The sequence below is a fragment of the Pelobates fuscus genome, chromosome 8 (assembly GCF_036172605.1).
Source record: "Pelobates fuscus isolate aPelFus1 chromosome 8, aPelFus1.pri, whole genome shotgun sequence".
In the NCBI taxonomy this organism is placed as follows: domain Eukaryota; kingdom Metazoa; phylum Chordata; class Amphibia; order Anura; family Pelobatidae; genus Pelobates; species Pelobates fuscus.
Window position 1 is genome coordinate 133,074,445 of NC_086324.1, and position 24,501 is coordinate 133,098,945.

The following is a 24,501-nucleotide window of genomic DNA, read 5'->3' on the forward strand; positions in this document are numbered from 1 at the left end:
GTAAGCTTATCCCCTGCTTTCAAGCTGTACAGGAAGTTGCAATGGGTCATACGATTCCTACAGTCATAGAGGGGGAGGAGTAAATGGACCCTACCATTTCATTGTCAGTAATACTTTATGAGTACACAGATTGATGAATATTGCTAAAGCAGTTTTAAATACATTTTTTACATATATCATTTAAATATGTATGTTGACATTATGCTCCAAATCGTTTTCCACCAATTCGTTTTCCACTATGTCCAATTCATTTTCCACTAAGGTCCTGCAGCCATTACAACTGGTAATGGCTGCAGAACCTTAGTAAATACCTATATGTAAGGTTTTCATCATTTTATTTATCTATTTTTGTCACATCTATTGTATGTGAGAAAAACTGCATTTTTGCTTTTATACTAATATTTCACATCCTGTCACTCTAATATAAAGGACATTGTATATTTGACACTGTACACTTTCTACAGTTTTTCATTTCCCAAATATGAAGTATGAACGAATAAGTGAAAAATAAAAATTGTGTACATTTACATAATTGTCATTTTTAATTTTGTTTGCAAAGCAATCTATACAAACAATTGCTGCGTTATACTATGTTAATATGCTAGCTAGGCATCCCTTTCTTCAAATAAATGTTTTTTCAATCCAAAAGTGCTCTGTAGAGAAGGGGTTGATGTATTTGACTTGACAAGGGACAAACTGTCTTTTTATTAATAAATACACAGGTAAATAAAGAATAACAACAGTAAACTGTAAGGAAGTGAAATATTATAAATATATATATATATATATATATATATATATATTTTTTTTTTTTCTGGTTGGTTGGTTTTCAACTTTGACGGTTAAGAAAACTGAAAGGTATTATTTCACAAAACATTAAAAACATACACTACTGTTAAAACTCATTCAAGCAACAAACATTAAAATTGTTACTGTTTTTAAGGGGAAGTGCCTGTTGGGGTTAAACAAAGGAACCGAGAGCATGTCATCTGGCTACCTAAAATAGACACATGGGAAGCATTCAGTTTTCTAAATGAGAATGTCTATACAGGAAAGACAAAAACAAGAGCAACGAGTAGAGGTGTAATCATGTGCTTAGGTTGAGAATGTTTAACGCACATGTTTGTTCTCAAAATTTTAGTCCTATTCTCATATTGATGGGAAACATGCTTGGGGATGTCTGATTAAATTTCCTTAGTTTAATTGATATGTTTACACAAATGTTAAGTTACTGAACACAAATGTTAAGTTATAACAACTATCTTGAATACTTTAAAATGTATAAAAATTCTGTGTCCTTCGCTAAGGATATCAGCAGAAATGCCTTATGAAGTGTTAATCACATTGCCGTCTGTGCTCACTTGCATGTCAAGCTGGGATAGTTGTGGAAACATGATTTCTCGAGTTTCTTTGCCCAAGAAGGACTCCTCAAAGTCCGTTTTGAGATATGCAGGTGATACATAACAATATCTTTTTTGTATTTGCGCTTTGGGGAGTTGTATCGTCTGACCTCACCACAATCTTGTTGAAACCTAGCTATATGCTCTCAGAGAGACTTCAACATCCAGAGTCCCAGACCAGAACCAGTGGCATTTTAATAAGGCCCACAAGGTCAAAACTACAGCTCATGGCTGGTTTCTGGTCACTGGTTACGGATCCTTTGGAATTGTAGCCCATGCTATGGAAAAACAAAAAAGCAGTGTTTAAAAAAATGTTCATTGCTAAGGGTATCTACAGAAATGCAGTATGAAGTATAAAGTCTGATGTCTGAGGCCTGTTTGTGCTCATTTAAAGCTGATATTTCTGGGATACTGCTGGAGACATGATTTCTCAAGTTTCAGTGCCCAAGAAGGACCCTTCAATGTCCAACTTGAGGTATCCAGGAGATGCATAACAGTATTTTTTTAATAAAAAATAAATGCACAGTAAATATTATTGCCATAAATCTCATTGATCCTTGAAGTTGCTGCTGTGCTAATCAGCCGAAGCAGATTCAATAGCTTGTTTTATATATATATATATATATATATATATATATATATATATATATATTTAAGGGTCTACATTTATATTAAGGCTTCCGAAGACAGTGAATGCACAGACTCTAAACTGATATGTCCCCTATAGGCATCACTGAAATAATTTGCCATGCTTTATTACCCCTCTAACAGAGATAGAAGATGAATCACACTTTTACTTATTAGAATTGGAATACATTTACACATAAGCAGTGGGCTTATAAAAAATAAAAAAAATAAAAAAATTACTTTATACCTGCTTCTATATATGCACTAGTTTAATTTAGTTGAATAAAATATCATTATTATGTTGTTTTTCAGTTATCTACCAAACATATAGCCCATGTCTTGTGTTATAAGTTTAATTAAGATAAATATTTTCTGATATAATTTTTCAAGTTAGTTGGTCATATCTCTTAGCTGATGACACAACTAAAGGTAAAGAACCAATATTGAGGTCTGTAAACTATTGCAACATTTAAACCAATTTAGAGTTACTTAACTCTAGGACAGGCAGTTCTAGCCATGCGCCTAGTGATATATCATTTGAAACTTATAAAGGGACACTCTAGGTACTTTAATCACTTAATCTTATTGAAGTGATTATAGTGTCTGGAGTCCCCTGTCATGTATGTTCCATTTAGTATAAAAACATTTTTTTTAAAATGATTTAATGCTAAATGAGAGTCCCAAGCAGCTTATTCCGACAGTGCTGCTCAAACTAATAATGACGCATTAGCCTGAGCAACAATGGGCAGCCGTGATTGGCTGAGAGGGTCAGCTGACTGCTTGTTTTAAACATATATATAACTTGGAAATAAATCTATACCAATAAATATGATACAAATAAGTTATAAAAAAAAAAAAGTATACAGGCATCTAGATATTAAAACAGATATCTAGTATTTTCTTCTCTTTAACAAAAATGATCTTACTAGTGGCACGGCATCTTCAAAGTTCTATTTAGGGGTCTTAAACAAAAAAAGTGCTAACTCAAATCTAAGAATTTTGAATAACCATCGGCTGTTAAGAGTTGACCATAGAACCTAGTTTGGTCTCTGAATGCCAGCATAGCTATTCTGATACTGTTACCCCACATGGATATATATGAATTAGACTTCAATAAATAGCAAAAGCATTTAGCATCAAGGTGTGTAAATGAACCAGATTCCCTCCCATATTCCCTTGTTGTATATTCATTATTTTGTACCTGTTCTTGATGAGCATAGATTTAATCTTTGATGCCTCAACTCACTCAATCAACAGACAGCATGAAATCTAGCCTTATCAGTTTTTTTTCCAGAGGAGATGTGTGGCTGAATGTGTGGATAGCTTAGGGCTTGTCAAAAATGTCTTAAGCTGCTAAAGCTCGGAGAGCAATTGACTTTTAAGGCCTCTGAGCTAATTGATTTCATCTGAGAATACCAGAGTTCCAAAACCATGTACTGCCATAAGATAGTTTTTTCCACCTATGGCTAAGCTCTTGCAGCCAAAGATAGAATGACCTTCCATTCAAGGGGAAACATAAATATTACACTGCTAATCAATGCTCGTATTTATGACTTATATCCCCAAAAACCTGAAAAACATTATGAATGGATATTTGTAGAGAATTGTAGATTGTAGGTCATTTTAGATGAATATAAAGGGAATTAGACAAATTCTCAATTTGGGCTATTCCTGCTATCTCCGATATTTTGGACAGGAATTCCCTCCATAATTCATGTTTCAATGAAAACATTTATTCTGCCTTTATTACTCTTTGTCCCTTAGTCTGATTAAAATAAATGGTGATAATGTTTTTGACCTTGTATGACAAATGGCACCAGTACAAGTCATATCAACATGTAAACCTAGCATATTATAGTATTGTACATTAAGAAAGAAACCAATAAACACAGTGTAATGCAGTGGTCCACATTTAATAATAAAATAATTATTAGATCTAAAAATTAGATCAGTTTTCAGTTTAAAAAACCTGTGTCCTGGCGTACAGAGTTGCACCTGTGTCCGCCACCCCCCCCTCCCCCCCCGCCCCCTTTTTTTTATAAAAAAAATGCTGCCATGTATAAAAAAATTGCGTGCACATGTATAGTAAATACCACTTAAAGTATGGCTTTTTTTTTTCCAGCATGGAGGCAGACATCTTGAAAAAGAACAATTAGCACCCAGTATTCAATTGTGCATTGAAAGGAAAATGTGACTTTCGAACCAACCCATATTTTCAAAACATACTACTGTTTGACTATTAGAGCTAATTTAACCCTTTAAAAATATTATACTTCTAACATCTTTTCCTGCTATTTTGAAATGTATTTGTTTCAAAATAAATGAGTATATATAGAGATAAACTATATGACTTTTAACTTGAGTGCAGCGATTTTGACTCATGCCTCACGTTAATGGTCTGTAAATACTACCGTCATATTATACATTGATTCGATAGTCATTTAGAATCCTGATTAGTGCTTTTATTTTCTTCAGTTGATACTTTAAAATCCCTTTGACGAAATTAAGGATTTATTTAAGTTCTGACAACTTAATGTTTCCATGGTAACCTGTATTAGAACTATTTTTGGAGAGTTGCTACGAAGCATTCTTTGTTACAGGCTATTAACGTATTAATATTTTTAAAAGTCTGATAGCTACCGTGCATTCGTGAAATGTCCTTGTATTACAATCTCACAAACTAAAAACTCAGGATTATTCGCTAGATATGAATTGACAAATGATGTACTCATTTAAGACCAATTTGCAGATTTGTAAAGTTTTGATGTGGCCTAATAAAGTTAGCATTTTAATACTGATTGTAAAAATGTTTCACTTTTTCAGAATGTTCAAGTGTTTAAAAGGTGGCATCTTGACATCTTGAAGGAACACTCCAAACACAAAGACTACAGCCCGCTATAGTGGTTATAGTAACAGGGGCACCCAAGTGTCCTCCTAGAGGACACCCAAGTGTCCTCCTATTCAATCTTTTTAGCGTGCCCATTGGAAGGGTACCATACCATGGCACTCCCTGTACCATAACCACTACATTGGGCTTTAGCGATGTAGTGCTTGGAATCTTCTTGTAAGTTAGACTACTTTTGTAACTATCTGCCTAAAAGAACTGAATGCTACAGAAGAATTTTAGATATTGTTTTGTAATCGCGCTTCCCTTTTGTTACATGTCAGATTGAATAACTGCTGATGTCAGCTATATCTGATGGTGTTTTGTGTCCAATATTGTGTTGATGCATGTGTGGAAACTATAGTATTTCTGACTAATGACAAACAAGTTGAGGAAAGCAGATAAATAAGAATGTCTGTGACGGCGGTAATGCTTATATGACATAGAAATTAGTGCTTCTGAAAATAGCCAAGGAAAATGAAAATAATTAGATTTATTTTCCGTAATTCAATAAACATGTTAGTGACAAATCACTGTTTATTGGCCTATCTCAGGGGCAGGCAAACTTCGGCACTCCAGGTGTTGTGGATTACATTCCCTTTGCCATCATTATTGCTGGAGTGCTGAGGGTTGTCTATCCCTTGCTGCTAGTTGGGAATTTTATGCCATCAAGTTCAGCATCAATGAGTTACTCTTGAATTTATTTGTGAAACAAGGGTAGACTTTGGCAGCTTTAAGTACACAGTGAAACAAGAGAAAGACTTGCCAAAAGCACATTCAAGTCAAAGAGGAACTCATTTAGTTGAAGGAGGACAGATGTAGAAAAAGCAGCCACGTCCTCCTTCAACTAAATGAGTTCCTCTTTGACTTGAATGTGCTTTTGGCAAGTCTTTCTCTTGTTTAAGCAGGACAGTCCTGATTTCAAGGTCACCTTAAGCTAAGTTTCCAAGTTTGCAGAAAGCATTGTGAGAACACATGATTAGACTAACTTGCAAAATGCAAACTGCTCTCAGAGCACCGAGAAGAAGGAATAAGTATGGCATTGTAAGCTGGCATAGGGTCTTCAAAGACAAACAGTTATAATGATAGAATATCTGCTAATAAACAAAACAGAGAACATTCTGTCTGTTTTATATATATATATATAAATAGGGACAGACTCACAAATCTTAAAGGGACTATGAGTTTCCTTCTACTGTGACCTATGTTCACCCCATTTGATGTTAAAATTTATTTCCCCACACCTGTGACTTTTTAAATTGCAATTTGTGTCTGTGTATAAATAGTCAATGTGTTTTTAGCTCTCACGTGGCTGCATTGCTTAGACTAGATACTGAGCCATGGGGAGCAGAAAAAAAACTGTCAAAAGACCTGCGTAACAAGGTAATAGAACTTTATAAAGATGGAAAAGAATATAAAAAGATATCCAAAGCCTTGAAAATGCCAATCGGTACTGTTCAATCACGTATTAAGAAGTGGATAATTCAAGGATCTCTTAAAACCAAGTCAAGGTCAGGTAGACCAAGAAAGATTTCAGCCACAACTGCCAGAAGAATTGTTTCGGATACAAGGAAAAACCCACAGGTAACCTCAGGAGGAATACAGGCTGCTCTGGAAAAAAGATGATGTGGTTGTTTCATAGAGCACAATACGATGATACTTGAACAAAAATGAGCTGCATGGTCGAGTTGCCAGGTAGAAACCTTTACTGCACCAATGCCACAAAAAAGACGGTTACAATATGCCCGACAACACCTTGACACGCCTCACAGCCTCTGGCACACTGTAATTTGAAGTGACAAGACCAAAATCAAGTTTTAAGCTCACAACCATAAGTGTTATGTTTGGAGAGGGGTCAACTAGGCCTAGAGTGAAAAGAATACCATCCCCTCTATGAAGCATGGTGGTGGCTCACTGGTGTGTTGGGTGGGTGTGAGCTCTAAAGCTATGGGAATCTTGTGAAAATTGATGGCAAGATGAAGGCTGCGCATGGGATGCTCTTGGACTTTCCAGCTTGACAATGACCCTAAGCACAAGTTTACCCTCCAGTGGTTACAGCAGAAAAAGGTGAAGGTTCGGGAGTGGCCATTAGAATCTCCTGACCTTAATATCATCAAACCACTCTGGGGAGATCTCAAACGTGCGATTCATGCAAGACAACCAAAGACCTGGAGGCATTTTGCCAAGACGCATGGACAGCTATACCATTTGCAAGAATATTACAAAAGACTGCACGCTGTCATTGATGCCAAAGTGGGGAATACACAGTATTAAGAAGTATTAAAAGTATGCAGACTTTTGAACAGGGGTCATTTCATTTTTTTTCTCTGTTGCTATGTTTTGTTTTATGATTGTGCCACTCTGTTAAAACCTACAGTTAACTATAAATCCCAAAAGAAATAATAGAAATGTTTTGCCTGCTCACTCATGTTTTCTTTTAAAATGGTACATATATTACCACTTCTTCAAGGGTATGCAAAGGTTTTTCGCAATCCATACTGTGTTGTGGATGACACCACACCGAGCCCTTAAAATTAGGTGCTATCTCTAAAAATTACATTAAAAAGCACATAATATAAAAATACAACTCTGAAGTTGTATTTGGGTAAATTTAATGCCATTCAAAAATCACTTGACCTTCAGTCACATAATGTGCTATTATATATAATAATTACAGCTTCCCTCGATGGCATTATTTTCCCAAAATAGACCCGCTTCAGTCTGGTTTCCGCGCTAAGCACTCTGTGGAAACGGCACTGACCAAAGTATCCAATGATCTACTCGCTGCAAAATCTCGTGGTCACTACTCTATCCTAATTCTCCTTGACCTGTCTGCGGCTTTTGACACTGTTGATCATCCACAGCTTCTTCTCATCCTCAGCAATATCGGTCTACAAGATATTGCTCTCTCCTGGTGCTCCTCCTACCTCTCCCAGCGCTCTTTCAGTGTTTCTTTCTCTGGCTCTGCTTCTTCTCCCCAACTCCTCTCTGTTGGTGTCCCCCAAGGTTCAGTCCTTGGTCCCCTACTGTTCTCCATCTATACTGCCTCCCTTGGTAAACTCATTAGCTCCTTTGGCTTCCAATATCATTTCTATGCAGATGACACGCAAATCTACCTATCTTCTCCTCTCCTTCCATCAGCTCCACCATGCAGGCTCGCTGCCTAGGTGTTCTCTTTGACTCTGACCTCTCCTTCAAGCCTCATGTTCAATCTATCGCCAAATCCTGTCATTTCCATCTCAAAAACATTGCGCGCATCCGCCCCTACTTAACGCCAGATGCGACTAAGGTGTTGGTCCATTCCACTGTCCTTTCTCGCCTTGACTACTGTAATCCGCTTCTCAGTGGTCTTACGTGCGCCCAACTTGCGCCGTTACAGTCCATAATGAATGCGGCAGCGAGGTTCATCTTCCTGTCCGCCCGCACCTCCCATGCCTCACCCTTCTGTCAGTCCCTACATTGGCTTCCTATAAAATATAGAGCTCAATTTAAAATTCTGGTTCTTGCTTTCAAATCTCTACATAATGCTGCTCCCACCTATCTATCCTCCCTTATACACAAGTATGTCCCGTCTAGGCCCTTACGATCTGCTAAAGACTTACATCTATCTTCTGTCCGTACTCCCACCTCTGATGCTAGCCTTCAAGATTTCTCAAGGGCTGCACCGTTCCTGTGGAACTCGCTTCCCTCCTCCGTTAGATGCTCACCCACTCTCCACTCCTTCAAAAAATCTTTAAAAACCCACTTCTTCATAAAAGCATATCAATTAAACTGTAAATAGCTCCCAACTGAGTCCTCTTCTGCAACTGTCACTAGTCTAATACTATCCTTACCTTTTTGTGTTATTTTACCCCACCCCCTCTAGCACGTAAGCTCATTGAGCAGGGCCCTCAACCCCTCTGTTCCTGTGTGTCCAACATGTCTGGTTACAACTACATGTCTGTTCGTCCACCCATTGTAAAGCGCTGCGGAATTTGACGGCGCTCTATAAATATCATAATAATAATAATAATAATGTATCCTATGTGCACTTATATACGTGTATCCTTATAATGCTGATATTGTGGTTTTTGCAGACATTTTAACAGCCGTGAATAGATAGAGATATAGATAGATAGATAGATATGAGAGATGAGATGGATATGAGAGATAGATAGACATGAGAGATATTTAGATAGATAGAGAGATAGATATGAGAGATAGATAGATAGCTATGATAGAGAGATAGATTAGATAGATAGATATTATAGCGATATAATTTGTTTATCATTTCCTTATTTTTGAATATCTTTGAAACACTGAGCATTTAGTATAGAAGATATGTGTTAGCGTTAAGTCTTTATGGACACCAGTTTCTTGAGTCCTTGAATAAATGCCATAATTGCGAGATAAGATTCATCTCACTAAAAGGAAGCATACTGACCTAGCAAATTCATTCACCGAAGAGACTGGGTCATTTAATCAAACAGAGATGTGGGAAAAAATGACCGTGGAATCTGCTGCATTTGTTCTTTCATCGTTAAAAACACAAACAGATCCAGGCAATGAGGATTAACTGCATTGAAAAAAATAAACATTTACTATATAAACTTCAAATGTAACAAATGGTTTTAACTTAATCAAATACCCACCCACAGGGCAATGCCAACGTGACTTGTTTTTAAATAGGACTCAGGTTTTGTCAACACTGATACAACGCAAGAGAAAAAAATAAAAATGCAAAACGATATGCTGTGGTTGCAGTCACGACTATCAGTCCTCTTTGCAACGACATTAAAACACAAACAAGATTAACAGTGCTCAAACCCAGCCAACTATAATTACATTGAACTTACATTTACATGGACATTACTATGAATCACCTTAGATGCATTTAAATGCACAATCACTATTCAGGATGTTTAACATCATGTTTACTCACTCTTTTATCTAACAAACATGTTTTTATGATGTGTGAAGTAAAAAAATAAATGCAGCGTTTAAACTGCAACTCAGAGCCTCAATTTTAGCTTCCGGTCAATCATTCTTATAAGCTCTGCCCTTTGTATCTGGCAGTGAGCATAGGGAAAACAGGCGAGAAGAGGTGAAATACAAACATTGTTACATTTCTGCTCTTTGTTAACAGTGTTTGCATTGGCTTTGCCTTGTCTGAACTGGATTGTTTTTTATGTCATTTAATGAATCTTAAATATAAATGTAAAAGAAAACAGAACATTGCATGAATAAACATGACATAAGTTCTAGATGATTTTCATTTTCTGAAGGAACAGGAAAAGATCCTCAAAAAGAGGTTCCCAAACTGGTATTTAAAAACCCATACTACTAATTTAGAATACTAGCAACTAGAATGCAACAAGATAACAATAAGTAATGTGTGTATCTTCTTTCTTAAAGGAATGCTGTATTCCTGACCATATAGTGTTAAAAACACCATGTAGCCCACCTGGCCCTCATTTGGCCACATAAATGTTTTAAAATCTTACTTTTATTCCAGTCTGCTGCTGCTTGCTCTGCCCCTGATCTGCCTCCTTGGCTGACATCATCAGAAGTGTTCATCTCAGCCATTTTCCATAGGAAAGCATTGGATTGGCTGAGCGTGTCAAGGAGGCAGATCAGGGGCAGAGCCAGTGCAAGCCAAACACAGCCCTAGCCAATCAGCGTCTCCTCATAGAAATGCATTGAATCAATGCATCTCTATGAGGAAAATTCAGTGTCTCCATGCAGAGGGTGGAGACACTGAATGGCAGTGCTGCACACTGTGCGGCACTGCCACAGGAAGCACCTCTAGCAGCCATCTGAGGAGTGGCCACTCAAAATATCCCTATATCCTTATATCTCTGAAAATACAGTGTTTACTGCAAAAAGTCTGAAGGGAATGATTATACTCACCAGAACAAATACAATAAGCTGTAATTGTTCTGGTGACTATGGTGTCCCTTTAAGTATCAAAATTTAGCAATTCAAATGCACAAATCAAGCTTTATTGGTGCATGCCTATAGTGCATAAAAGCAATTATAACAAAAAAAAAATTAGTGGGGTATAAAGGTCATAATTTGGGGTCATAAAAATAAAGGTGTAAAGGAAAAAAATATATGATGCAGGATCACACTCTATCCAAGAAAGAGTAACTCCTAACACACACATTAACTTGTATAGAAACCCCTAGAAACTGGGGTCTATAAAAAGAAACACAAATACCTAGTATATTCTTTACCCCATAACTCCCTTAGTCTTAGTAATGGTAAGTAAAGCTCCAAAGGAATAAAGACAGTACTCAAACTCCTATTATTCTCAATATACTAAAATAAAGAGTAGGTAATATAATGGTTCAATAGAAAATAATAACAACCACTATATCCTTAGGGATATCCGCTTTATGTATTTCTAAAAGACAAAATAGTTATGAAATAATTGACTACATTGTTTTGTTTTTTTAAAGTGAAATATTAATGCAATCAAAAGATATGGTGAAAATATAACAATAAAAGCCTGGTGACCAATCAGAGATTTATTCTGAATAGCTACTAGCATGCCACTGACATGAAATTGCTCATGCCGCCCAAAACCATTGCCAACAAGTCTTCGTCTGTAATCTTATATGTAAATAAAATGCTGATTTAAGTTAACTATCTTATGATAGTGCAAAACTTTCTGATGAGCCAAGTCATGTTAAAAGAGCACTCTAAAGATAAATCAGCACTTTATACAAGTGCCATGGTTTCACTCTCTCAGCTGTCGATCAGAGTCCTGGGACGGTGCTCTTACGGAACTCTTGCCTCAGCACAAGGCGGAAGATTCGGATCTCTCAAATAGAGTCATTGGATTCAATGGTTCTTTGTGAGAAAAATTGTACATGCAACGAAGCAATTGACACTTGAGAAGCATCAGATTGGCCAAGAAGTCATCTCCCAGTGAACAGGTGGGCATAGGAGAGCTGTGACAAAGGAGCTTTTTGCTGCTGTTTTAAAGGTAAAATAACTCTATACGGAGAGTAAAGGGCGGTCAAAAGGAGCCCAACACCCGGCACTCCTTCATTATAAACATATTTATTTATAGTTGGAATGTTCCTTTAAGCTTTTTTAAAATATGGAATCATAGAGCTGTCTCAGGGAAGTGGCTATCGATCAGGCATCTGTCTATTTCCAGCATACTGAAATGACCATTTACTAATTGGCAAAAGTGTACTGGCTAACTTTGTGATTACTCTGTGGCTGCCGTGATGAGTGAGCTGTCAACACAGCTTCTGGATATGACCTGATGTTAGGTAATCTAATCAATCACATATTTTTAGTTTAGTAATGCTTGACATATTCAAGTGAAAATATTACTTTTACTGCCTAATCCTTGTGTTATGTATGATCTTTTATGATATGCTTCATCAGGGGTCCTAAAAAAAAAACCAAGATACAAAAAAAAGTAAAAATTTGGCCAACCATATGTTGTTTATTATTTGTTTTATTTTTTTCTTGAAAGCAAACTTTTATTCATGTCACAACAAAAACGATCAAGTTAGTCATATTCTTATAGTTTATTGTATATTTAAGGACCACTATAGGCACCCAGACCACTTCAGCTCAATAAAGTGGTCTGGGTGCCAGGTCCCTTCTAGGTTTAACCCTGCAGTTGAAAACATAGCAGTTTCAGAGACACTGCTATGTTTCACTGAGGGTTAATCCGGCCTCTAGTGGCTGTCTCACTGACAGCCACTAGAGGCCCCTTCCGTGATTGTCACTGTGAAAATCAGTGAGAAGATGGTGGACGTCCATAGAAAAGTATTGAGTAATGCTTTCCTATGGGCGGTTTGAATGCGCGCGCGGATCTAATGTCGTCAGAGGGAGGAGAGTTCCCCAGCACAGAGGGAGCCCGGCGCTGGAGAAAGGTAAGAGGCTGAAGGGGTTTTAACCCCTTCAGCCCAGCGGGAGTGGGGCCATGAGGGTGGGGGGGACCTAATGACCCTTTAGTGCCAGGAAAACAAACTATAGTGGTCCTTTAAGCACCTTAACCCTTTGAGTACATGCTACTGTATGTATGCTTAACCAATTTTCAGATCATTTGTTCCTCACCAAACTGGTACTCTGATCAGTTAACATATTATTGATAAACAAGTACACAAGTTAACACGCAGACACGGATAATTAAGACAGATAGAATTTTGAGTGCACACAAAAACAATTGGCCAGTTGTATTTTTTTCTGTCGGTTAAATTAGGTCAGTTGTGAAAGTGTACAAAACGTTTTGGAGGATTTTTTTAATATATATGGGAATTAATAACCATATTATATTTTGTTGCATGTCTTGCACATTTTAGTAATGCAATTATCCTGAAGTTTCAAAAAAATACTTTTATAACACACACCTGTACGTACGCTACTAGATTTTGATATATAGGAGGCATAGCCTCAGATAGCTTACTATTCTTCTAGCTGACAACTGTCAGTGTAAGGTAAAATAATTTGCCAACAGAAGCATTTGTCTTTCTCTCCTGTGATATATGTATATTTTTTTTCTTTTTCACATTCTGCCCATTCTGCAAAGTTTCCCTAGCTAGACAGCTTGCAAGCCATCATCTTCTGTTACAGAATAGTAACCGTATAATTGTTCACATGGGGTAATGAAAGTCAAACCCTGTTTTATTAATGTGCTGACTGATGTATGTAGAGAGATATCTTTTACCCATTGTGTAATCATTAAATTCTAGCTACACATTCCGAACGCGATGAGGGTTTGCCAGAATCCAGAGTAACAGCAGCAGAATCAGCCTTGTTATATGATGTAAAAATAGTTTCTGACCTACTTTCACCTATTTGTATGCTCCATTTAAGGCGGAGGCAAGTCTAAACTAACTGACATATACAATTTTAAAAACCAATGTCGTTATTCAGCCGTGCAACGCGTCCATTGCATCTCACCAGTCACAGCATTATTTATTTTATTTTAGTTTATTTTCTGTGTTTCATTAATTAGCAGGACAAGTTACAGTGTGAAAATATCTGCAGTACAGTGTGAAACATTGTTTTTAAAGGGGAACCTTTGGCTAACATGTAGGGCATTTTAAAGTAATTATCAAAAAGTAAACTAATTAAAAGTTATTTTATGATTCTGTTCTGCAAAGACATAGAAAGTAGTTTTTTTTAATATAATTCTTTATTTTTGAAAGTGCAAGTTTAAACATATAAACATATAAGCAGGCAGTGTCACAACAACAGCTGCATGCACAGCAGATGAAGACGGAGCAAAACAGTGGTGTGACATACTGTAGCAGGTTTTAGCACACTTTTACATTTTTATATTGAACAGTAAGGTGTGTGTGAACAGTGGGACCTGGACTCGCGATCCCTGTAAGAAACAGTGTAAAGCGTGACTGATCATTGAGAGGTATCGCGGTTCTTGTTCCTCTTGCATTTCATATGAGTTAACATGCGGGACAGTATTTTAGCAAGAGGGGGAATACTCACTCCACTTGTTGTTAGTATTATTACGAGAGAGGCAAGTGAGTGGGCAGAGGGGGGATTAAAGGGGAGTATACTCCCTATGCCAGTGAGTGTATGAGGGTAGAGGGTCATTTCTATGAGTGTGCACTATGAGTGGTTTAGTATTAAAAAATTAACAATAAAGTGGTAAATGTTGCGTAAAGCATTTCAAGAAACGATCTAACATTATAAAAATCAAACAAAAATAAGGCAGTGTCACTGCTTGCGGTTTGTGGCAGTTCAGTGTACCGCGGTAGTGGCTGGGTCACTCCGCAGGACGGCTGGAACAAATGGTCGGATTCATTGAGGGGTCCCAGGTTCGTGGTTGTGTGTCAGGAGTTGATGTTGGTAATCCTTCTGAGGTTGATGGTATCCCGAGTTTCTGTAGGATGCTGGGCATTTCTGTATCCTCGAACACTTTCAAAGTCCTAGAATCGTGGGGGATCAAAAGACTCATTGGTGTTCCCCATCTGTAAGGCACCTTGCATTTTGTGAGTGCTGCGGTCAAGGGACTCAGGGACCTTCTCCAGTCTAGGGTTGCCTTGAAAAAATCCGGGTAGTACGTCAGCTGGTGATCTTCAAACGTGTAAGGCGACTTTAATTACCAAAAAAAGCATGCTTAATTGATCTGTAAATATAAAGAGCAAATAATAGTGCAGACAATCTGGATAAGCATGAATAAAAAAAAGGGGAATATGAGAGAAAAAACTCACATGTCCCAGAGCCTTATCACCCCTGGCTCTGGGTTTGCAAAGCTCCTTTGGAGAGGGGATTCCCCCACTGAAGATTGTTCCAAAGTATATATCCACTGGCAGTTCAATAGTGCTGTGTGAAAAAGAAGGGCAGGACCTCCAATTGAATAATATCACAGGCAATTTATTTAATAACAAAAGTTAAAAACCCTTACTTGGGATCTAGTGGGTATAGACTCACAGAGTCACCCACATAAAAGCATGTAAAACAATCAAGGATGCGAATCACTTCCTGGTTTCGTTCCGATCACGTGGTCCGCTTCCGGGTCCGCCCCTCTGATGACGTACATGTGACGCATTTCGCCCGCCTCCACAGGCTTCCTCCGACGACGTCATGAAGTCCCAGCCCTCTTTTTGAGTGCATATCTTCTCCCCCATTGTCACTCCATTGGTCGGGGGCGTGGTTATCTCGATCGCATTTAGCTAGTCATATGTAACATATGTATAAACTTCTATTGAACTTCCTACATCAGCTTCAAAACTGATCCTATTATTACACACAGTTTGAAAACAGCCAGAATGTCAGTATCCAACTATTTTTGGGTCTAATACTATATGAATAAAAGCTCTGCAAACAGATAAAATCTTAGATGGCATTTCTACATAAGAGCATTCAGATTTCCCCTTTAAAGGGATATTACCCTCCAATGTCGTACCTCTTAAAGGGATATCTCTTTCTATTTTGTATTTACCCAATAGGGCCAATGAGATATCATCAATTCGCTTCAGAGAAAACAAGTAGACAAAAATAAATATAAAAAAAATATATATATAAAATATAAAATTGCAAAAATGGTGTATGGCAATGACATTTTCCCCAAAAAAGATAATTATACCACATTTTACAGAAACACTTCAAGCAGCATATACACTGAGTTAGACATCCTATTATGAATTTTATAAATGTTATACAATATGAGTCATCTTCATAAATAAGGTATTCCCAATTCGAATTTATGAACATTGGTGAGGAACACTTTCACCTATATTCTCATAGAGTGAGAACATCAAAATATAATCACACCAAACGACAATCATATATCCATTGATTGAAATACCTACTAAAAAGAGGAACGGAGGAAAAAACAAACATTAAACCTCAAAATAAAGAAAAAAGATGAAAGAAAAAAGATGAGTAGATGAATCAATGAAAACATCCTCCAATATACAAAGTGGAAAAACAGTTACAAAGAGATTTTTATAGGAAGTGACAAACTTCAAATTCTCTATTTAAGCCCCTAGGGGACAGTGATTTTAATTTAAACACCCACCTCATTTCTTGCCTTGCTAATTTGTTATCTAAATTTTCACCCCTCCAATTCCTACTTACTCTTTCCATTCCAATAAACTGCAGTTTAGTAACATCTCCCTGGTGTTTATGAATGAAGTGTGAGGATAAAGGGTGTTCCTTAAAGCCCCTCTTGATGTTTTGTACGTGCTCTTCAATGCGAACATGCACTTGTCTAGTGGTTTTGCCCACATAGTGCATGTTGCATGGGCATGTGAGGACATAAACACAATTAGTAGTGTGGCAAGTTATAAGTTGTTTAACACGGTATACTTGTTGTGTATCTCCTCCTATCAACTCTTTTTTAACACATTTGGGAGATCCTGTAGTTCTACAAGCCAAACAATACCCACATTGGAAGAAACCTATATCTTGATTAAGGAAATTCTTACTTTGATTTTCCTGTTTGAGGCTGCTTTTAACTAGATGGTTCTTAATACTTGATAGCCCTCTGTAAATAATCCTTGTTTTTTTGGGGACTATCTGCTCCAGCAGAGGGTCTTCCTTTAGAATAAACCAATACTTATAGATAATATTCTTTAGTTCTCTATTTTTCCCTGAATAGTTAAAAATCAAGGAAACCTCCTCATTCATGTTTTTATGTTTATTTTCATTCTTATTTACATTTCCTTCATCCCTCATCCTCCTATTGGAATTTTCCAAAAGATCCTTCCTATCTACATTGTTATGGTACTTTTTCAGTAAACCAAAATGTTTAAATGTCTATCTGTTCCTGTCCAAATTAAAGAGAATTGAATTGCGTATATACGCTGAAGTAATTCAGTCTGACACACGGAGTTCAGGTTAAAATAACTTCGAGGAAATTTATTGGCAAGTGAAGCAAGAGCGGGCGCGCAGGCCCTTTTAAGAGGCATTTTTCGTCATCATTGATTATCAAGATATCAGTGAATAAACATCATTAATTGGATTAATTGTTAAGTGTCTGGGTTAGTGTCCACCTATCAATATAATTAATTGGCTCAAAAATTAAGTGGTTAGCTTCGTGTCCACCCACCAAGAGGTGGTATTGTTTTGGACACGGGTGGGGACAAGGGGGGGCTTGAGCGTCATTTTACACGGTCAGTGATGTCAGGTCTTGTGGTTAGGTGCAAGGTCTCTTATGAATAGAACATTTCATTACTACAGTGTTCTCATGGCCTTGTTTTTATACTATGTTGCGAGTTAGGGGAAATTCAGCAGTTCCTGGGTAGTCATGTCTTTATGGAAAATACAGTCTTTGTCTATTGTGTTAGATGTGCTGAGAAATTCTGTCATGTAATGTAGTTTTCAAATGGAGAAGTCAGGTTATGAGGACAAAATGGAGGATTTGTCACAGTATCAGGTTAAAATGGATTTAGTGCAATAATTCAATATAAGTTCAATAAAGATTTTTAATAATTCTACATCAACATTATCTATCTCTTTGTAGGCCTTATCCAATAAAGTCTTTGGATAAAGTGTTTAGCTGTAAATTGATCCATCAACTTATGTATTTGGAACTCGCAAGTTTCCTTGTTGGTGCAGTTTCTTTTCAACCTCAGCATTTGTCCGTTGGGGATATTATTCAGCCACCATAGTGACAGCTATCATAAAAAATAAAACTATTAACATCTACCTTCTTGAAGAAGGTCTTGGTACAAATCCGATGATTGGAAATAAAAATACGTAAATCCCAAAAATTAACTTGGCTGTCACTATGGTCTGTGGTAAGTCGAATACCCCATGAATTGGAGTTAAGGTATATCAAAAACAAAGCAAGCTCCTCTCTAGAGCCTCTCCAGATCCAAAATAGATCATCAATGTAACGGCGATAGGTGACCAGGTTCCGCGCCCAGCTATGGTCCCCATATATAAAGGACTCTTCCCAGTGGGACATGAATACATTTTCATAGCTGGGCGCGAACCTAGTCCCCATCGCCGTTCCAAGAATCTGCAGGTAAAAAGAATCCAAAAAATGAAAATAATTATTGGTCAAAATGAGATGGATGCCCTCTAAAATAAAATAAAAGCTTGATGTGTAAGGCGACTTGTTACGGGTGGCTGCTATGAACGTTTGCTTGTCAGGGTCAGCTTGGAAGCGTATTATAACGTCCCTGTGTGCTCCTGTAGCTGTTGCGGGTGGAGCTGGGAGCCTGTAGCAGCCGTCCAGTTGCATCTGTTTGTCTTGTTTGACGGGGAACAACTGAGCCAGAAGCCTCCGGATCAGGTGAGGTATTTCAGCCCTAGTAACTGTGTCTGGAAGTTTGTGGACCTTTACGTTCTTCCACCGCCTCCGGTCCTCCAATGTGGCCATGTGTTGTCGTACTTTTGCTTGTTCGGACCATAATGCGGCGAGTTCCCGCTCTAAGATTGTGAGTCTCGTCTCATGGCCTGTTGTGGTCACCTCCGCATTGTGTAGGCGGGCTGAGACTCCGTTAATTTTGTCTCTGAATGCGGAGATATCGGTGGCGATATTACGGCGTAGTTCGTCCAGGAGGGCCTCTAGGGTGGTTTCTGTCACTGGGGTCTCAGAGCCTGTGGTAGTTGGTCTGCCAGCCTGCTTGCCTCTTGCCAGCGTCTCCAGTTCTCTCAGGTCGGTGAGGGATGTTTCGCTGGAGGAGCATGATGGTCCGTCCGAGGCAGGTGCCATGACAGGTCTCGTGGAGCTTTGGGGCCTCCAGAGGAGATCGCCAATATTGGCGGTTGTAGGGATCTTTTCTGTCTGATATTTTTTTGATTTGTGCCCCATAGTAGCTGTATACAGTAGCCCGCTCTTATGAGGGGTTTTTCGGATCTGAACTGGGTTTGTAGCCTCGTTTTGTTGTCTGTATAGCCGGAGTTCCCACAGAACACGTCCGTTCAGTTAGGTAGCTGGCTCCGCCCCGACATAGAAAGTCATTTAACACAAAACTCTGCTAATTTCCCTATTATTAAGCAATCCCGCACAGTCCCTGTTTTTGGTGGCTCTCTTGGCCCAGCTTTGCTGTGTGAGGGCAGTCATCTTTAAAGGGACACTATAAGCACCAAAACAACTTTAGCTGATTGGAATGGTTTTGGTGTATAGATTATGCCCCTGCAGTTTAACTGATCAATTATCATCCATTTATGAGTTTGTTTATGCTCCACTGCATGTGACCTGCACAGTCTCCCTACACATTCCTCATAAAAAGAGATTTAATATTTAAACTTCCTTTATTGCGCGGTGTGTATGATTTCCAAACCTATCTTCTTCTTTGTTAATCCAGGTACCCTTCACTTACCAACCCTCCTAAATAGGGACTGTCCTTCTAAACAGGGATTGTTGGGAGGTATGCAAAGGCCCAACATAAAAAGTCACTAGTCTATCATTAAATCTGTAAATTAAATGGTGTGAAGTGCATACAGTTTACCCAATCCTAATAATAATGTGGGTCTGCGGTGTTCTGGATTTGTAGAAAGCATAAGAACAACATTTGAAATCATTTTTGGTAACCTTCATATTGTATCAGTCTTTTTCCCACCATCAGCAGCTTCGTGAAGAAACGTTGACACAGATAAATGGCACAGTTTGCTTTTGTGAGATATTAAAAAAAAACAAAAAAAACAGCACACAAGAGCTGATGGTGTCAGCAAGTTCAGCTTTTAGCCCAAGCAGCCACTTCTCATCTGACAGTAAGTCACAAAAATCAGTCTGATCTTAAAGAGACACTCCAGACTAAATAAGTACTTGCAATCTCTCCCACAGATGGCATATGAGGAAGCATTTCCCCCCCATTGAGTTGTCCAAATACGCCAGTGCTGTGAGTACCGTAAGTGCTGCTTGCTCATGCTGTGCAAATCAGCCTTCTTTACTTGAAGGAGCTGTGCTGCCCTGTTCTCGGTTTAGCATTGAGCACCTTGTGCCTTCACTCTCATAGCTCAGTTCTTGTAAGTGAAAAGATTAGCCATTACACGCAGATAAACTTGGATGGTTTATTAAGGGAGTAGGCGGCGTCTGGGAACCAAAGATAATTTATAACAATTTTGAAACTTCACAGGTTGAAAAAGTTTTCTGAAAATGTGAATGAAAAAGCGTTTATAACATACTGAAAATCTGGTCAAAGATTCTTTCTGTGCAGCGTTTATTAGTGTATACTAGACAGAAGTTACTATTTTGCTTAAATTTCCAAATCTGTAGTGTTTCTTCCTCAGTAAGTGCTTTACAGTTAGAGTTCGATTGGACTCAGCTCTTCAAGAGAAACTTGCTTGTGGAGAGCTTCCCCTGCCTTAAAGGGTCTCTCCACTACTCACAAAAACAAATCACTGCTCAATAAATATACTCCAATGAAAACATAATCTAAAAATGCATTATTATTTTTTTTACAGAAAACAGATTGCAAAATCTGCAGATCTCTTGTCAACTTTTGCAAGCCCTCTGCTTCTAATCCAGTTCTGTTGCTGTCCAATCACAGACTTCCTGATGCAGTTTAATGAGAAGTTTTTACAAGCCAGGTGCTCTGGGCAATTACCTGCCTGCTGACTTTAGCTCCACTGAGCTAACCAAACCAGGAAGTAACAGAACCTGTTGTCTGATTGACAGCCAGGAAGGTGTGACAAGGTTAATATGTAAAAGTGCCAATTTCTATTAAAATGAAGAAAGAAGACACACTCTTGACAAATATAAGGGGTCTAGGTGTCCCATTAAGCTTATCAAGAGGTGTGTTAAATCTTTTTGCTCTTTTGGATCCTGATGAGTTCATCACTCACAATTTTTATTGAACACTTGAGAATATCAAATCATAATTTCCAGTTTGCCACAATATAAATCATGAAAGCAAGTTACATATGGCTGGGGCTATTTAGACGACGGATACCTTTTTTTCAGAACGTTCAATATGTAATTTAAAGACAAAAAAAAATATTCCATCGGACAATATGTAAATGTACCAAGTTGTTCTAGACACACAGTTCAGTGTTTTCTTTTATTCACTAGGTTATGACAAGTATAGCTAAAAGCAAATAAATCCATTTGTAAGCAAATTAGAGGGCAGTGGAGTGGGTTGATGTGTTGTCTAATGAATAAATGAAGCAGAATGTGAAGATTCAGCAAATTTAAAAGAAAATGTTTATAATGAGTATTTGTCCTCTATTGGCCATCCCGGGATTTATAAATACATACTGGTCTGGGGTTCAATTACACGAGCTTGATGTATCTTGGTTTCAGTGTTTACAATTTAAAAACATTCTAAACCAATGTGTTTAATTTTTATGCATGTATAATGAGGTTTTAGTTTTATTACTCGTGGTGTTTTCAAATAAAAAAATATGTTCTATTAGAATAATGATTCCTTGGATATTCCGTGCATATATTAACTTTTGCTGCTTTTTGTTTAATTTGTCACAACTCACATGTCAGTTTTTATGTACCAGTATATAGCACTTTGGAAATGTTTATGGTGTTGTGTGTTATATAATTACTTTATTTTCTATTACTCAATGAATATAGACACTTCTAGTGAGTATATAGTGTCATTAATAAGCACATATTTGCATAGTCAGTACAAACCACTGCCTGTTTGACTTTTTTGTTGAAACAATATTTCTGCCACGACTTACCTCTACTCCCCCCTTGGTCTTGTGTCTCCTCCGAGTCACAACTTGTTTGAAAGCGCACATTGCCGAATGCCAGGGGTGGGCTACAACCTCCAAGATCCGGTCGCGTCACATCTCCCAGGCAATGATAGATGCTTGTGAGATATTCACGATCGTTCCATACTGCAGGGCAGCTGTGTAGGCGCGGCTGGAACAAATCGATATAAGATTTTCTCCCATGGCAACCCCTGATGATTGACAGCTCCATGCACCACTAAGGTGCAATGGGGGCATATCAGAGTAGGTGTGTCTAACATTTGGCACCCTATTTAAACCTTGAACAACTGAGCTGTCATTGCTCAGTTGTTCTGTGCTATTTCCATGCTACTAACTGTGCTTCCCGATTTCCTGAGTTTACCTGACCTCTGGCCTGTCCCACCGTTGTGAACCATTGGTGCCTGGATATTAACTATTGGGTTGCCTGACTTTGCTTTTTCCTGGCCCTTGTAGGATTTGTTTGCCTTGTACGTTTGTTTATTATAATATTCGCTAGTCCAAGTACTGCACTTTGGGTTTCATATTAGCAAACCTGACAATTTCACCTACACCAAGGGAAACAATTCTCTGATATAACACAGTAAGGATGTGGCATACCTTGCCTCGAGAGGTTTATTTAGTAGATATTTTTAAAACATGCTGGATACATGTATTACCTATGCTATAACTATGTAATAATAAAACCTTTTAAAACTAAGATAAAAAAACTGAAGTCGACCTGTACATAGTTCCAGCCTAGGACCACCTACCTTCATATGTCCCTTCCAACTTATATAAGGCTGTCAGCAATAGCCAGTATCTATCCAAAATAGTTCAAAATTACTGTGAGGTAAATGGCTTGGAGATACAGGAAAACTGTTTTATCCTGCAAGATTTTCTTTTTGCACTCTGTTATTGATTTCTTTAAATTTAAAAGTTAACTGTCACTTCCCAGGATTTTACATTTTATATCTAATTATCCCCTATAGTTAACAAATATATATTTTTGAGACGTGAAAAATAAAATTAAACGTACAAATCCACAACTTTTTATCCTGCACCTGGGTACCTCCATCTTAGTTACCCCTGTCAATCATTGGTATGAGCTCTGACCTTTGCACCTGACAATCAGCTTAGAGATACAGAGAAGAGGGACAATGATAATTTTTTTCTGTGTCTTTTATTGGTAAGCTTGAAATCTGCTTGATAAAATATCTTTAAAACGTCAGAACTGGTTTTAGAAAACAATTACAATATTTGCACAGAACTAGTAGCTCTATCAGAAAATGTAAAATAATTTATCAGTTTAAAAAATCTGCTTTAACTGTTGTCTAATAAAAAAAAAAACACAAATAGTACATTACTTTTTTAATGGTGTCTTTATATTATATATAACATCAATTACCCAAGTCTTGTTACCTATAGCAACCAAGACTTCGGAAAACTTCTCATATTGACCTAAGAAAAGATGGCTTTAGTGTAAATGATATATTTCCCTGGCTTTTATAAAGAAACTGGTGATTAGCATTTCATGAATTTTGGCCATTGTGTATCAATGAGCTTGGAGTGTAAGCCTACCCAACTTGCAGACAAAAAGATTTATTCATCGAAAGCCTTTAACTTTTTTCAAACAAGATAAGATACCTTTTCTATGTTATTCTATAACACCTATTAAAAAATGGTGAGATATTTGCATCATTGTGTTTAATACATTCTTTTATAAATAAAGAAGATATCTTGGTAATCTCACTTCTGATAAAAGAGAACCAACAATGAATAATTCCTTCTCTTTTTAATAAAAACCATGGGAAATAGTCACAAATGGATGGATGTGTTTGATAAAATGTAAGAGAAATTCACACGGTTTTCTCTATTTAATAAAATGTGCTAAGACGCTGTTTGTCAATCCTCATTATTCTAGAATCTAGGTTTGTATTACTTATTCTATAGTGTTACTTAAAATTAAGCCCTTAAAAACGGTGGAGCAAACACATTGTGCAAATTATGTACAGATGGCCTGTACTATATCACATACCTCCCATGCAGGGCTGCCACCAGAAATTTTGGGGCCCCTGACACAGCCTACGGTCTGGGCCCCCCGGGGCCCGCCCCCAAGTCAGTCCACATGACCCGCCCCAAGTCCGCCCACATAACCCGCCCCCAAATGCCCCCACAGGGCCCATCTTAAGTCTACCCACAAGGATGAGGTGTCTGTGTACTGAATTTGTTTGTGTGTGTATAGTGGCTATAAAATGTGTGTAGTGGATACAAAGTGCGTGAGTAAAGTGGATACGCTGTTTATAGTGGATTCAGATTGTATGTTTGTGTAGTGGACAGAGTGTGTATGTATAGTAAATGCAGAGTGTGTGTGTACTGGATGTAGTATGTGAATAGTGAATGCAGAGTGTGTGTTTATGTAGTGTGTGTGTATAGTTAATGCAGAGTGTGTGTTTGTGTAGTGGAGGTATTGTGTGTGTATAGTGGATGTAGTGTGTATGTATAGTTAATGCAGAG

At 37.8% G+C, this 24,501-nt stretch overlaps 1 protein-coding gene across 1 annotated transcript in view; it reads left to right on the forward strand.

Moving 5' to 3' along the window:
* The window catches only part of XYLT1 (xylosyltransferase 1), a 281,468-nt gene that overhangs the window by 204,831 nt on the left and 52,136 nt on the right, over positions 1 to 24,501 (forward strand). The window lies entirely within an intron of this gene.